Genomic DNA, 15,965 nt, shown 5'->3' with positions numbered 1-15,965 from the left:
TCCTAACTCGTTGCCTGACAGGAAGGAAACACATCAGGGATTTCACCATGAGACTAATGGTGACTTTAAAACAGTTACATAGTTTAATGGCTGTGATAGGAGAAAACTGAGAATGGATCAACAACATTGTAGTCACTCCTCAATACTAACCTAAAAGAAGGAAGCCTGTACAGAATCCAAATATTTCAAAACATGCATCCTGTTTGCAATAAGGCACTAAAGTGAAACTGAAACAAATGTGGAAAACTTTATGTCCTGAATACAAAGTGTTATGTTTGGGGCAAAACCAACACAACACATCACTGAGTACCACTCTTCATAATTTCAAGCATGGTGGTGGCTGCATCCTAATAATGGTATGCTTTCATCGGCAACGACTTGGGAGGGTTTTTTTTGAAGAAAAAGAAACGGAATAGAGCTGAGCAAAGGCAAAATCATTGAGGAAAACCTTGTTCTGTCTGCTTTCCAACAGACACTGGGAGACAAATTCACCTTTACACAGGACAATAACCTAAAACACAAGGCCAAATATACACTGAGTGACAAAACATTAGAAACTGCTCTTTCCATGACATACTGTAGACTGATCAGGTGAATCCAGGTCAAAGCTATGATCCCGTATTGATGTCACTTGTTAAATCCAAGTGAAGGAGACAGGTTAAAGAAAGACTTGAGACAATAATTGAGACATGGATTGTGTACTGTATGTGTGCCATTCAGAGGGTGAATGGGCAAGCCAAAATATTGAAGTGCCTTTAAACAGGGTATGGCAGTAGGTGCCAGGCGTACAGGTATGAGTGTGTCAAGAACTGCAACGCTGCAGGGTTTTTCACGCTCAACAGTTTCCTGTGTGTATCACGAATGGTCCACGACCCAAAAAAACATCCAGCCACGAACACCCACTCAAACTACTCTGCACCCAGAACACCACCGACCCCAGCCCCTAGCACCGGAGCACGCGCTGCTTCAGGCTTTGGAGGGACCAAGAGAAGATAGATGTTGAAGATGGCCAGGAAGCCATTGGCAGCTTTCCACGACCCAATGAACATCCAGCCAACTTGACACAACTGTGGGAAGCATTGGAGTCAACATGGGCCAGCATCCCTGTGGAATGCTTTCAACACCTGCAGAGTCCATGCCTCGACAAATTGAGGCTGTTCTGAGGGAAAAGGGGGGTGCAACTCAATATTAGGAAGGTGTTCCTAATATTTTGTACACTCAGTGTACACTGGAGATGCTTACCAAGACGACATTGAATGTTCCCGAGTGGCCTAGTTACATTTTTGACTGAAAATCGGCTTGAAAATCTAGGGCAAGACTTGAAAATGGCTGTCTAGCAATGATCAACAACCAATTTGACAGAGCTTGAAGAATTAAAAAAATAATCATGTGCAAATATTGTACAATCCAGGTGTACAAAGCTCTTAAGAGACATACCCAGAAAGACTCATAGCTGTAATCACTGCCAAAGGTGATTCCAACATGTATTGACTCAGGGGTGTGAATACTTATTTAAATTCGTTTTTTCTGTATTTCATTTAAAATAAATTTGCTAAAATGGTAAATAAAAAATTGGTAATGGTAAATAATGCATCGTATCATTTTGGAGTCACTTTTATTGGAAATAAAAATAGAATATGTTTCTGAACCCTTCTACATTAGCCTAATGTGGATGCTACCATGATTACGGATAATCATACATGAATCATGAATAATGATGAGTGGGAAAGATGCACAAAGATCACGCCCCCAAAACATGTTAACCGCTCACCATTACCAATAACAGGGAGATTAGGATTTTCTTGGGGTGATGATATTTATGCATCTGTAACTTTCTCACGCATCATTATTCACGATTCATTCAGTATTATCCGTAATCATGGTAGCTTCCAAATGAATGTAGACGTGTTCAGAAAATCTTATTTACAATAAAAGTGACTCTAAAATTACATAATACATTCTTTACCATTCATTTCTATTAGGCACAACATAATCCGAAACACAACCAAAGCAAACTGCAAATGCCTCCAACCAGTTTGTAGAGTCACAAGCTTTATGTAGTCATTGCATGCTAGAAATATGGCACTAAATACAAAAAACATTTGACTAAATTGAAAAAACTATAAGTGAATTTTTCCAAATACTTATGATGCCTTCAAATGGGAAAACGAGATACATAGAGTGCTTTAATTTATAAACGGTAAGACAAATATGTAAAAGGTGACAGTCTGTACTGTCGCCTAATCAAACATTTGATTTCAAATCCAAAACGCTGGAGTATAGAGTAAAATTAAAGGGTTTAGCTTCACTGTCCACACAAATACGTAGGGGAGTGTATGTAATGTGCAGTTGCATGCAGTGGTAGCACTATACATGTCTCTATCTGTCCATCTCTCTCTCTCTCTCTCTGACTGGGTTTGAGGGAGAAGTAATTTATCAGGACTAGTGGCGGTGGGGACAGGGAAGGGGCGGAGTGGGTTGCTTGGCAGGGGGGCTGGCTGGCTCTGCCTGGATGGGAGGGAGAGAGGGAGGCTCAAGTCAAGCTGGATGTTGTAAAGTCATTGTAATTAAGTTCAAGCTCCAAGACAAACGTGCCTTTAAGGTTAGAATGTCTTTCCCCACTTTCTTCAAAAGTCCTTTTCAACTTGATTTGCTTGTGAAATCACATTCGACACCAAATATTATCCAATAACTGTCACGATCGTTGAAAAGAGTAGACCAAGGCACAGCGTGCTTAGAGTTCCACATCATTTTAATAAACTGAAACTCACTGAACAAAAACAACAAACAACCAACCAACCGAACCGTGAAGCTATACAACTAGCGCTGACAGGCAACTAAACATAGACAAGATCCCACAAACACAAATGAGGAAATGGCTACCTAAATATGAGCCCCAATCAGAGACAACGATAAACAGCTGTCTCTGATTGGGAACCATATCAGGCCAACATAGACATACAAAAAACCTAGATGACCCACCCTAGTCACTATCACGCCCCAACCAACACAGAGAATAAACAGCTTACTATGGTCAGGGCGTGACAATAACTATGAATATGGATTTAACAGTAAACTTAGACACCGGGAAAAGTGTGCAAGACTTCCGTACTCCCTTGCTTCCTGTATAATCTGATCAGTTAAATTCCTTTACGCAAACAAAAAAAAGCAATACATTCATAATTGAAGTCCCATCATTTTCGCTCTCTCTCTTCCTCCGTCCCTCCCTCTCTCCCACATGGTATTCCTCTCTGGCCATGATATGAGGTTGAGGTGTTGCGATAGCCTCCACCTCGGCCCTTCCACAGAGCTGGAGCAGGCTGGAGGCCCCTCCTCATGGAAACTCTGTCCAGACGTGGCCAGCCTCTGGCCGGGCTCCAGCGCAGGGCGGCCTGGCTTCTGTTGTGTGCGTCATTGTGCTGAGCATTCCCAGGTGTGTGGGGAATTTATACATCTCAACCCTGCCGTGCCCCATCGCTACAGTTCCCCTGCACCCTGTTTCCCACTCATGTATTTATGTTTAATTCAATAGGGACATAACGTCCAACACATTGACACATTGAATAAACAATCATCTGATGTGTTGCGCTTGCACCATAGCGCATAATCCCCGTGGGTGGAGTTTTTCCTGACCACACTATAGTCACTCAAGTTCTATGGCCTGTAGTTTCTCCTGGTCTGGTGATGTGTTCAGGGAAAACTCTAGGCTTTATCCATAAGAAGTGATGTAGCAGGGAAAGAAACAGAGCGTAGGCGCCAGTGAAGATGAACTACAGGAGTTAACCTTCCACTGCAGTGTGAATGACATGTCATCTACTCATCCAGACTGGAATGCCGCTGGCCAGATGCGGCAGGGTAGAGTCTTCCATGATCACGCTGGTTAGGAAGTTACTGGTCCCACAGGGAACAAAGACCAACAGATGATACTTGAGGGATGGAAAGCAGCAACCCCTGGGAACGTGTATGGTTGGACAAGCCAGTTGGTAATGGCTAAAGACAGTTTATGTACATGTCACGTAGCCAACATGTTTATGTAATGTTGAATCAATAAAGCTCCTGTTTGAAATGCATATTGCATTGTTTATTCTCATGACCAGATGTTGATGTTCTCACTGTAGTTATTGTTCTGTGTGCCCTTTGGGTGGTCAGGACTCCTATTGTTTATTAGCTGGTAGAAGTGGAGGGAAACACAAGTAAATGATTAGATGGGAGAAGAGAGTGTGTGTGTGTGTGTGTGTGTGTGTGTGTGTGTGTGTGTGTGTGTGTGTGTGTGTGTGTGTGTGTGTGTGTGTGTGTGTGTGTGTGTGTGTGTGTGTGTGTGTGTGTGTGTGTGTGTGTGTGTGGGTGTGTGTGTGTGAGTGAGTGAGTGAGTGTCTCCGTGTGAGAGAGAGCACGTACAGCTATGTTACAAATGAAAACATTTCAGATTTGCCTGTATATCATAAATATAGTAAACATAGCCAGCCTATAAATATGCTTACATAACAAGACTAAACCATAGATTTATTTTTGCTTCAAAATGTTCCTCACAATTGTTACAGCGAAGACTGCATTTCAACTAGGAGGGTACTGTACCATATCTTTGAACAACCAAACAAGTCAAGTGAAGTGCCTGCAGTATTTTAAGTACTTTATCCTTAGAGCTTCATTGGCCTCGAATACAAAAAAAGCCCTGACGAGAATGCAAATGAATTCTTCAACATGCCATTCAAATCACCTCAGAAAAGCAAAATACATTTAGCGGCCTTTTCAAAATGCCAGACTGGCAGCTGGTGGTTTATAACACTGTTAAAAGAAGAAAAAAAACATATTTTTTAAAGACAGAAGAGGGGAGATGTATTTTTGAAGCTCCTTGCTAAGGCACCACGTTGGGATTCCGTGCGCACATCATATTGTTTAGAGTGCATTAGCAGCCAGTGACACAGCCTCCTCGCTCTAGTTTTCTTGTTGTCGGGTGGAGTGTCCTGAGGCGATAACAGCAGCGATCCCCCCCACCCCTCTTCATTCAGCGATACGCGGGGGCCTAATTTTCCATCAGCAAAGCATGAAATCAGGGGAGAATGCCACACACACACAACAAGCCGCCTTTCGCAAGAGCCACTTCGCCTTCCTGACACGCACGCACACGCCGTACTCTCTAAATAAACTTGAATTCTTGCGTGTGGAAGTCAAGTGGGTGCGTGGCTGACAATCACAGTCTTACTACTGAAGAGCCATGTGTCGGGTTATGAAACAGGCTCTCCAGACTTTCTGTGTAATAGGCAATGCTGTCTCTACTGTATGTCTGTCTGTCGCTAGGTCTAAACAGACACAGTGAAACTACTGTACAACTATAGCATGAAACCTGTGAGTAGATATGATAAGGCCTCAACTGGGATTTTGAAGATGATAACGTCAGTCAAACAGACGGAAACTGAGGGACTAGCATCTATGGCTTTAATGCACAAACATGCACGAGCACACGCACGCACACACACACACACACACACTTCTCTTCAATCTAATGACAAACAAGACCTTTTGAGGACAGTTACTCATAACCGACAAACACTGCTGCAAAGAGTCTGTGGCAAGCGCACACACGCACACACACACACACACACAGATCTTACTGCATTGACTGACAAAGACACTCTGTAATATGGATGACAAGAACAAAGCACACATAACAAAACTCACGCCATGGTAAGACGATTTCCTGTTCAATAATGAATCGCCATCAGCATCAACACTCACTGCTGTGTGAAAAAAGAACCACCACGCTCTCTCTCTCTCAGAGAACAAAACTTCTATATTTAATCTGCACTGCGAACAGCACGCATGCAAAGTCAAAACAAAATGGTTGGCCAAGTTCTGTGGCATGCAAATCATCCAGCATCCGGACGACAGATACAAAAAGCTTATCCTCCTAGTCTTTCGTTTTATGATTGACAGGATTTCTAAAATGTGTAGATTATAAATATTTATAATTGAGTTGATATCTGCTGTATTTCTTCTTTTTTTCTCTTGTTTGATTGAACATGGTAGAAAAGGCATAGGAAAGCGCTTTAATTTATGGAGCACAATACTGATGCATGCAGTCTGTACTGTCTATCAGCACATAAATAAAACCATCCCTGAGTGCAGCCGTAGCTTAGTTCTTCACCACAGCTAATAAGGGATAGTTTATTTTAGTTGGTGGAGTTTGGAGTCCTCCCCCCTCCTCCTCCTCTCTCTCTCTCCATCCCTCCCTCCTTCCCAACAGCCTCCCTCTGTGGTAGTGTCCTGTACACTGAGGAGGTCACAGTGAAGTCACCAGGGGCTCTCAAAGTCCCTTTTATGGGAGGAGACAGTTGGGAACACTGGCCGGATCTCAGAGAATTACCCAGGAACACCAGTGAACTCAAGCATGTTTGGGACTGCGGCCCAGATACTAAACGGCAAACATGGACAGGACTGTAAAGTATTGTACGGTGAGCTAACTTAGCTATTCGCTACCACACACACAGCGAGGCATATTTACCACCAGTCTGTCCCCTTGGCCAGATGTGTTGCATAACTGGTGTGATTTAACAAGAAAACACACACACACACACACCACCACCATCCAACAACCGTTTCCAGTATCAGCCCCTACGTCCTCTCTCGCTCTACTTCCATTTCAGGAGCGTTATTCCCCAACAGTGGGCTCCATTCGCCTGAGAATGCTGCTGTGGGGTGAGGAATTTGGACGTGACCACAATGGCTTCATTATTCTGCTGCTGTGCATTTGGAGGTAGGAGAGGAGAGGCAGGAGTAGAGAGTTAGGAGAGTTGAGGGAGGAGAGGCATGAGCAGGTCTCATGTCAGCTGCTCTGTCTTGTTACACACCAAGACAGACCTCCAGATTGGGGATAAAATGGTGCCGCATGTCAGATGGAGAGCGTATGTGTGTGTGTTGGGGGGTGAGAGAGACACATCCTTGTCTCTTTGCTCAGATGAACAAATGTCACCACAAAAGTGCCCTCCACTTCTAAAAGCCACTACTTTGGGAAATGTCACATTTTGTAGTTATTGGCTTTATTCTGACTACCAGGTAACTATAGAAATTAAAATAGCACTAACAAAAGACAATACTATGGTATACTGTTGACTTTTGCTTTTGATCAATCTGTAAGGCTGTGGAGACTGCCATACTGAGACTGCCATACTGAGATTGTCATACTGAGATTGTCATACTGAGATTGTCATACTGAGACTGTCATACTGAGATTGTCATACTGAGACTGTCATACTGAGACTGTCATACTGAGACTGTCATACTGAGACTGTCATACTGAGATTGCCATACTGAGATTGCCATACTGAGACTGCCATACTGAGATTGCCATACTGAGACTGCCATACTGAGGCTGTTTAAGAGACCATGTGTAGAGTCTAGGACCAACTGGACCTCTCAGAATGTGAAATAACTTTATTTGGCCTTTGATTGCATTGCAACACATGAGCTCACCTCATTCTGTATCAATGCTGTCCCGTAACCTTCACATCAAAAAGGCCATCTAGAAAGATCAAGCCAGGCGGGCAACATACCATGTGATGCCTTCTAACTCCAAAAAGTCCCTAAAACCTAACCCAGACCAGACCTCCAACACCATCTCATCAATTTCACTCTTTGATATTTCATCGCGGGGTAAAACTGGAGTGGCTGCAGCGCTGAGTTGACTACAGACAAAACAAAAAGCCTTACAATTGATTGAAGTTCAGTCAGGCATTGTCAACATCATAAACCGCACTCTGATAGTAAAACAAAACAATAAAACAGATCTAGCTTGTGATGCCGACAAGAAAAGAAAAAATACCATATGATAAACCATGGAAATATAACACTGTAGGATTTATTTCATAGCCATACTGTAAACTCAATGCAATCCAACAGAGTATTAGAATTTAAAGCAAGCATGAAATACAAACCCTTCAAGCTGATGAAATTCTACAATCAAGCAGGCCAAGTAAATTATGTGGCGACAGGGGGCCCACAGCAATTAGCATGCAGGCTAGTGTTAGTGCAATTATGGAAAACAGACGGTTGGATCACAAGGGCCAGGGACAGGAAGGAAAGGACCACTATTTCCATATTATTCCAGGGGCCACAGTATGTGTAGGGATGTGTGTGTGTGTGTGTGTGTGTGTGTGTGTGTGTGTGTGTGTGTGTGTGTGTGTGTGTGTGTGTGTGTGTGTGTGTGTGTGTGTGTGTGTGTGTGTGTGTGTGTGTGTGTGTGTGTGTGTGTCTATACTAGGTGGCGGTCATGGAGGTGTCTAAGTGTGTTTTTTGCATTCATCTGTATGTGGGCTTCATGGGGATTTCAAGGTTAATAAGAACTCAACTTTGTATTTTGAGAGTGAGCCGTGGTGAGAAGGCTGGTGAGCTAGCCAAACCATTGAGAAGAAAATAAATAGAAAAAATGCAATGTTCCTCATAAAAACACTCGAGTTGCTTGGGGGAATCACAAAACATTTACGGGTAAACAACCCCAGAGCGAAAACACTTCTGGGAAAATATGAGACGAGACACATTTGGGCAAATCTCTCAGGTGTAGCCAAGCCATCAAAGCCTCCATGCCTGTATGTATGTTAGACATGGCAGAAGGACCACCTGGAGACGAGAAATGACACTCATTTGAGAGTAAATTACCCAAACAAGCATGCCAGGGACTGGCATTTAGTCTCTTGATGTTTCCCAGGGGAGTTAAATGTGAACGCCTCTAATTCAAAACAGGGAGGAAGGCAATACCAACACAGCACAACACAAACACATCAGCAGTACACACCAAGACAAGAAGAGAGGCCTATTGGGATACAGCAGAGAAAACAGCCTTGACTGTCAACTGGCTGCATGCTACACTGCTCAAAGAAGCGTCAGCCCCCCCCCCCCCCCCCGTATATAAAACAGGTATTTTGACATTACACTACAGTAGCTCTATATGAAGCCTAATCCACTTGTCCAGTACAAGTCTCTCCACTTGTACAGAACTGACAAGGCTTGGGTGACTTCCCCAGTAGTAGTACACAACAGCCTACAACCCTGCACTGTACATACTCATTGTGTCCAGCACATTAAGGTGGACAGGCGGCATATCTAAACCCTACACCCCCCGTTTGCCTGTTACTTGTGCCTTTGTCAGATCTCCCATCTGGCCGTGTGGGTTTAGACCTAGGGCTTCACACGCTGTTCGTGTTTCAGCATCCAGCAGCAGCTGGTAGATAGAGGTCTTGTACACACACACACTGGTTTTAATGGCATAAGCCGTTACAGAGAAAGGGCCCTACGCATCTAACGTCTAATCTTGTCACTCCTACTGTAGGAAGCCACTCATTTATCAGCTCTCTCTCACACACACACACACACATGACAAGACTAGCTCATTGTTATAAAAAAGTACTCATAGATGGCAGTGCAACAGAGAGGGGGCAAAGCAGGAGTGACACCTTGGCATTTTGTCACAGGATCAAATAGAGGAGAGAGATGTGACTGAGTCAGTGGCTCTGTCTGCTTTGAAAAGCTCCCATCAGACACACACAAACACAAGACAACAGTAGATCATTGTTATAAACAGATACCCTGGCAGGGCCACAAAGAAGAGCCAGGGGCAAAGCAGGAGTGACACCTTGGCATTCTGTCATAAGATCAAATGGAGGAGAAGGATGGGACTGTGACTCTTTGAAGATCTCCCATCAGCCACACACGTACACGTGAGCATGCAGTCAAGCATGCACGCACGCACACACACACACACACACACACGGGCGGGTGTGCGCGCGCAAACACATACACACTGGAACAGCTTAAGGTGTGTCACCTCGCCTGAACCTCTCCTGTTGTCTCCGTTCACAACAAAACAGCAGGCTCTCTGTGTGGAGAACAAACCCAGACATATGCTTCTCTGTTAGGGTGGATGAGCAATGGTGTCATGTGCAAGAGAAGGGGAGATTCAGAGAAGTGTAAAAAATAGATGCAGATGCATCATAAATGTACACTCATGTACAGTGCACAAATAAATACATTACTGTTTTGAAATAAATTTATTGTCAGATGAATGGATTTGCATATCCCTGTCAGATTTGCTAATTGTATCCTTTTACATGTATTTCTGATTTGAGCAACACCTTGTTAATTTGCTCACTTACCAATATTCTGACAACTGAAATCACTGAATTACTGGGTTCAAATTCAAAATCACCATATCAAATGCCTGTACTGGTATGTAATGGTACATACGGACCCACCATCACACCTCCTCCATGCTTCACGGTGGGAACTACACATGTGGAGATCATCCGTTGACCAACTCTGCGTCTCACAAAGATATGCCGGTTAGAACCAAAAATCTCAAATTTGGACTCATCAGACCAAAGGACAGATTTCCACCAGTCTAATGTCCATTGCTCGTGTTTCTTGGCCCAAGCAAGTCTCTTCTTATTATTGCTTCTCCTTTAGTAGTGGTTTCTTTGCAGCAATTTGACCACGAGGGCCTGATTCACGCAGTCTACTCTGAACAGTTGATGTTGAGATGTGTCTGTGAAGCATTTATTTGGGCTGCAATCTGAGGTGCAGTTAACTCTAATGCACTTATTCTCTGCAGCAGAGGTAGCTCTGGGTCTTCATTTCCTGTGGCGGTCCTCATTAGAGACAGTTTCATCATAGCGCTTGATGGATTTTGCAACTGCACTTGAAGAAAATGTCAAAGTTCTTGAAATGTTCTGCATTGACTGACCTTGATGTCTTAAAGTAATGATGGACTGCTGTTTCTCTTTGCTTATTTGAGCTGTTCTTGACATAATATGGCCAAATAGGGCTATCTTCTGTATACCACCCCTACCTTGTCACAACACAACTGATTGGCTCAAACGCATTAAGAAAGAAATACATTCCATAAATTAACTTTTAACAAGGCACAAATGCATCCCAGGTGACTATCTCATGAAGCTGGTTGAGAGAATGCTAAGAGTGTGCAAAGCTGTCAAGGCAAAGGGTGGCTACTTTGAAGAATCTCAAATAGAAAATATATTTTGAATTGTTTAACACTTTTTTGGTTACTACATGATTCCATATGTGTTATTTCATAGTTTTGATGGCTTCACTATTCTACAATGTAGAAAATAGTAAAAATGAGTGAGTAGGTGTGTCCAAACCTTTGACTGGTACTGTATACACACACACAGAGACAGAGACACACAGAGACAGAAGCACAGAGAGAGCGAGAGAGAGAGAGAGAGAGAGAGAGAGAGAGAGAGAGGAGAGAAGGGGGGAATGGGAGGGGTTTTTAGGAAGGACAGTAGGTTCATTAGCCGTAACCTCTCAGAGCCCCTCAGACAGAGATAAGGAAGGAGAGAACAGATGAAGTGTCACAAGATGAAAGAGCCTCCATGTCTCCTCTGACTGAAATAACACTCTTCAAAGTGACATGTTCCAGAGAGAGAGAGCGCGAGTGAGAGAGATGAGCTACAGTACCCACCCCACTGTTCTATTGAGCAATACAAATAAATTAAATTCGAAGGGCTTTATTGGTATGGGAAACATATGTTTACATTGCCAAAGCAAGTGAAATAGATAAACAACAAACATTACACTCAAAAAATGTCATTATGTCTATATACAGTGCCGTAACGATGTGCAAATTGTTAAAGTACTGTACAAAAGGGAAAATAAATAAACATAAATATAGGTTATATTTACAATGTTTGTTCTTCACTGGTTGCCCTTTTCTTGTGGCAACAGGTCAGAAATCTTGCTGCTGTGATGGCACACTGTGGTATTTCACCGAATAGATATGGAAGTTTAGCAAAATTTGATTTGTTTTCGAATTTCTTGTGGGTCTGTGTAATCTGAGGGAAATGTGTCTCTAATATGGTCATACATTTGGCAGGAGGTTAGGAAGTGCAGCTCAGCTTCCACCTCATTTTGTGGGCAGTGTGCACAGCCGGTCTTCTCTTGGGAGCCAGGTCTGCCTACGGCGGCCTCTCTCAATAGCTCACTGAGTCTGTACATAGACAAAGCTTTCCTTAATTTTGGGTCAGTCACAGTGGTCAGCTATTCCGCCACTGTGTACTCTCTGTTTAGGGCCAAATAGCATTCCAGTTTGCTCTGTTTTTTGGTAATTTCTTTCCAATGTGTCAAGTAATTATATTTCTGTTTTCTCATGATTTGGTTGGGTCTAATTCTGTTGCTGTCCTGGGCTCTGTGTGGTCTGTGTGTTTGTGACAGAGCGCCAGGACCAGCTTGGTTAGTGGACTCTTCCCCATTATCTCTATGTAGGTAATGGCTTTGTTATGAAAGGTTTGTAAATCACTTCCTTTTAGGTGGTTGTAGAATTGAACGACTCTTTTCTGGATTTTAATAATTAGTGGGTATCGGCCTAATTCTGCTCCGCATGCATTATTTGGTGTTTTACTGAGCATATTGGGGCGGCAGGTAGCCTAGTGGTTAGAGCGTTGGGCCAGTAACCGAAAGGTTGCTAGATTGAATCCCCGAGCTGGTAAAAATCTGTCGTTCTGCTCATGAACAAGGCAGTTAACCCACTGTGCCGTCATTGTAAATAAGAATTTGTTCTTAACTGACTTGCCTAGTTAAATAAAGGTTCAATAATTTTTTTAAATTCTAGCAGTCTCAATTTGGTGTTCGTCCCATTTTGTGAACTCTTGGTTGGTGAGCGTACCCCAGACCTCACAACCATAAAGGACAATGGGTTCTATAACTGATTCAATGTATTTTTTTGATGGATCCTATTTGGTATGTCAAATTTGATGTTCCTTTTGATGGCGTAGAAGGCCCTTCTTGCCTTGTCTCTCAGTTCAGAGGAAGTTACCTGTGGCACTGATACGTAGGCATTTGGAAAGTATTCAGACCCCTTGACTTTTTCCACATTTTGTTACGTTACAGACTTATTATAAAATTGATTAAATATTTCCCCCCCCCCTCATCCATCTACACACAATACCCCATAATGACAAAGCAAAAACAGGTTGGTAGAAATATTAGCAAATTTATAAAAAACTGAAATAGCACATTTAAATAGGTACTCAGACCCGTTACTCAGTACTTTGTTTGAAGCAACTTTGGCAGCGATTACAGCCTTGAGTCTTGGGTATGACACTACAAGCTCGGCACACCTGTATTTGGGGAGTTTCTTCCATTCTTCTCTGCAGATCCTCTCAAGCTCTGTCAGGTATTTTCAGGTTTCTGCAGAGATGTTCGATCAGGTTCAAGTCCGGGCTCTGGCTGGGCCACTGAAGGACATTGAGACTTGTTCCGAAGCCACTCCTGCGTTGTCATGGCTATGTGTTTAGGGTCGTTGTCCTGTTGTAAGGTGAACCTTTGTTCTTGGGGACCTTCAATGCTGCACACATTCTTTGGTACCCTTCCCCAGATCTGTGCCTCGACACAATCCTGTCTCGGAGCTCTAGAGACAATTCCTTCGACCTCATGGCTTCGTTTTTGCTCTGACATGTACTATCAACTGTGGGACCTAATGTAGACAGGTGTGTGCCTTTACAAATCATTTACAATCAATTGAATTTAACACAGGTGGACTCCAATGAAGTTGTAGAAACATCTCAAGGATGATCAATGGAAACAGGATGCAATTGTGCTCAATTTCAAGTCTCATAGCAAAGGGTCTGAATACTTATGGAAATAAGGTATCTTTTTTTTGCTAACATTTCTAAAAAAAACTGGTTTGCTTTGTCATTATGTGGTATTGTGTGTAGATTAATGAGGAAAAACTATTATTTAATACATTTTAGAATAAGGCTATAATGTAACAAAATGTGTAAAAAATTAATAGGTCTGAATACTTTCCGAATGCACTGTACAAAAGTACTCAGGCACTACATGCTAGTTTTTTGTGTGCTCTAGGGCAACGGTGTCTAGATGGAATTTGTATTTGTGGTCCTGGCAACTGGACCTTTTTGTAGAACACCATCGGTTGTGTCTTCCTGAGATTTACTCGGGAGCTTCCGAGTGGCGCAGCAGTCTAAGGCACTGCATCTCAGTACAAGAGGCGTCACTACAGTCCCTGGTTCGAATCCAGGCTGAATCACATCCGGCCATGATTGGGAGTCCCATAGGACAGGTTTGGCCAGGTTAGGCCGTCATTGTAAATAAGAATTTGTTCTTAACCAACTTTCCTCGTTAAATAAAAGGTGAAATAAATAAATACATTTACTGTCAGGGACCAGGTCTGATATAATCTGTGCAGAAGACCTAGGTGCTGATGTAGGTCCTCCTTGGTTGGGGACAGAAGCACCAGATCATCAGCAAAGAGTAGACATTTGACTTCAGATTTTCGTAGGGTGAGGCAATATCATACAACCTGATTTGTAGCCAAGGCAAATGTGACATCCAACTAGCCTTGTGACACTATGCCAGGAAAATAATAGCGGTCCATTCCAGATATTTGCAGCCTGTGCTTAAGTCTTCCCCACAGGAAAGATTACATTGACAATAAGACTCATCATCACAGAGATAGTCAGTGACAGGGCACAGGACCTGCTGTTGTAGCATGTATCTAGCGGTCTATTCTCCACTAGAGGAAAGACAACATGTGCAGTACTGTTGGCAGGCAAGTTCTTTTTATCTGGGCTGTATCATACTGTATTGAGGATCTTATTGTTTCAAGTGTTACGTAATATCATTAACAACTCTGTACTGCTTTTTCCAAAACAGGAAACAATTCCCCATGTACACACATGGGAAAAACAAAAAGTTGGTTTGGAGTCGACAATGACACAGGGGTGGTGTACGGATTATTTTGGAGAAATTCAATTGGACTTTGAGCATGAGAAGTCCCATGAAGATTGTAAACATTAGCGCTTTGGGATGGAAAAGTACATGAGTGTAAACAGATGACCAACTGAAAACTCAGAGGGATTATTTTGTGCCTTGGATCACTGCTTAACTACATGAACTTCCCTTCTTAAAAATGACTTTTTCCGTTTCAGGGTTTGGCCGAGGAAGCAAAGCGGTGGACTGCTCTCGCACATATTCTTCTCCCAGCTAGGATGAAGAAAGCAGCCCATTCACCCACTCAGAGTATTTTAATTAGACTAGAGTGCATGTGAACTGGAAAACGTCTAAGGTTACACCACAAACACAATACAGCGGGGTAAACACAGAGACAGGGCCGGACCACAGGGTGCTATTGTCAAATATAATTTGTATGAAATTAAACTATAATCAATATTGGATCAGGTACAGTGGGGTAGACTACTAGACAGTCATAATATGGCTATGTCCTTGAGTCCACATAACAACCCTTGTTTTCTTCCATCCAGACCAGCGTATCATAAACAACGCATGGGCATAGAAACAAAGGGTTTTCCACTAACAAATCTTTCCACCGAGACCTGACACTAGTGTTAGTAGCTATTTACATACTGAGAACGCACTGGCGGAGATTTGCATAATGTTTTTTGTAGCCGGGTGCTCAGGGGAGCAGCATTGTAACATATTGGTGCTTAATGAACTCTGAATTTTTTTTATTTTCCACATAGTAAATTAAGAAATGCATTATAGCTGTTAAAGCAATCTGGAGGGAAATCGGAAGCCTTCCACTGCTAAACTACGCTTGATCAGTAATAAATTACATTACACTTATTTGCTTTAATTCATGCTAATTTCACCCAATTAATGTATCACAGTGGTTCTGAGAGAAGGCCGCCACAAGAGGTTTAATTATTTATCCGATTTCTGTATGTTCATGTGTGTGTTTTCCTGTTTGCATATCTGTGTGTGTGTGTATGGCGGCTTCTTTCACTGAGTTTATGCATGACTGTCTGTGTGCTATTATGAATGTATACGTAGAAGTGAGTTTTATCCGTGCACAGGGCGTTTCTAGGATTAGAAGACATTGGGGATTTAGCCCAAAGCCAGTAGGGGGGTCCTGGGGCATTCTCCCACTGCAGAAAAACAGTATTTCTACTGCATGAATTTGGTGCACTTTGAGATGA

The 15,965-nt window shown here is 42.7% G+C and overlaps 1 long non-coding RNA gene across 1 annotated transcript; it reads right to left on the bottom strand.

Moving 5' to 3' along the window:
• Positions 1-2,737: 2,737 nt before the first annotated feature.
• On the bottom strand, positions 2,738-5,812 carry LOC139534174 (uncharacterized). Its single transcript, XR_011666917.1, has 2 exons — positions 5,680-5,812; positions 2,738-4,168 (listed from the first exon to the last, which is right to left on the bottom strand). It is a non-coding gene; the product is annotated as an uncharacterized lncRNA (long non-coding RNA).
• Positions 5,813-15,965: the final 10,153 nt, after the last annotated feature.

This window comes from Salvelinus alpinus, chromosome 11, assembly GCF_045679555.1.
Source record: "Salvelinus alpinus chromosome 11, SLU_Salpinus.1, whole genome shotgun sequence".
Classification (NCBI taxonomy): Eukaryota; Metazoa; Chordata; class Actinopteri; order Salmoniformes; family Salmonidae; genus Salvelinus; species Salvelinus alpinus.
The sequence above is the reverse complement of the archived record's forward strand: the minus strand, read 5'-3'. Positions and strand labels throughout refer to the sequence as shown.